Here is a 1,168-nt window from a genome sequence, read left to right as displayed (position 1 = left end):
ACGCGTGTGTATTTAAGTGCGTGTAGTACTTTTGAATGTAGGCGAATATGTGTGGGGGTGTTCGTCATTACTTAATTAAGTTTACGAATATGCATAACTGCATGGCGTGAAAATCTTGCTTGTGGTCTTAAGAACCAGGTGACACTATTAAGAAGACAGAACGAAAAAAAACCAACACTAGCCTTATAACATATTAATAATAATATTAGTTTATCGCCCCATCGTAACGACAGGCAGAAAGGCATGTGATAATACTCAGATCCACAGGCGGTCACTTCATTAAACACACAAGCCCACACAGAGATACGGTGCAATGAACACCTAGAGCTACACATGTTGTACTCACCACAAGACTCTGCTACTCCAGCAACAAAGACCTGCAAACGTAAAAACAGAAAAGTTAGTAACGGGGAAAACAGTTGGAGAAAAACATGAGTCAACGTACGACTTACTTTTAGAGAAAACTACGGATTGGCCATAATGGATTAATGGATTAACGAAGAAATGAACTGATAAATTTGAACATACATACGGAAAAATAAACAAAGTGTTGGATAAAGGTATCAATCGGAATGAATGAAATTTTTTATCGGTCTAAGGATACAGACTTTAATAGTGCAATTAAGTCTCGGCAAAGATTAATAGAAACACGAAAGAAGCAATGGTAATATTTCTGCTTCGAGCAAAGCAAGGAATAACGAAACGAGTGGTCAGAAGTACAGACAGGCAGACCTAAAGAAAAAAACCAACAACATAAAAAGCATACAGACAAACAAACAGACCGACAGGTATGAACGTAGGCAGACATTGCGGCAGACCGATATGGAAGGTGGTATGTACGTAAACAAGTTGGCAGTTAGGGCCCTCTCAATCCCCCCCCCCCCTTTCCCCACACAGATATACAACCACACGCAGAGAGAGAGAGAGAGAGAAAGAGAGAGAGAGAGAGAGAGAGAGAGAGAGAGAGAGAGAGAGAGAGAGAGAGAGAGAGAGAGAGAGAGATATGTCTGAATACCTTCGGCGAACGCCGAAATAAGTATGGGCTATAAACTAGAAACAAGGAGAACAAAGTTAAGGGAACCAGTCAACACACCTTATTATTCTCCTGAAACTGCATACTGAGAGAATTAACACGTCCACAACCGCCCTTCCGAGTGAACGCGTGCGC

At 41.3% G+C, this 1,168-nt stretch overlaps 1 long non-coding RNA gene across 1 annotated transcript in view; it reads right to left on the bottom strand.

Moving 5' to 3' along the window:
- Positions 1-1,168, bottom strand: part of LOC106012985 — a 106,777-nt gene that overhangs the window by 77,757 nt on the left and 27,852 nt on the right. Inside the window, exon 2 of the long non-coding RNA XR_001185209.2 lies at positions 347-377. This is a non-coding gene — a long non-coding RNA (uncharacterized LOC106012985). The remainder of the gene's footprint in view (positions 1-346; positions 378-1,168) is intronic.

The sequence above is a fragment of the Aplysia californica genome, unplaced genomic scaffold (assembly GCF_000002075.1).
Source record: "Aplysia californica isolate F4 #8 unplaced genomic scaffold, AplCal3.0 scaffold00595, whole genome shotgun sequence".
Classification (NCBI taxonomy): domain Eukaryota; kingdom Metazoa; phylum Mollusca; class Gastropoda; order Aplysiida; family Aplysiidae; genus Aplysia; species Aplysia californica.
Note: the sequence above shows the minus strand (reverse complement) of the source record. Positions and strands in the feature narration are given on the sequence as shown.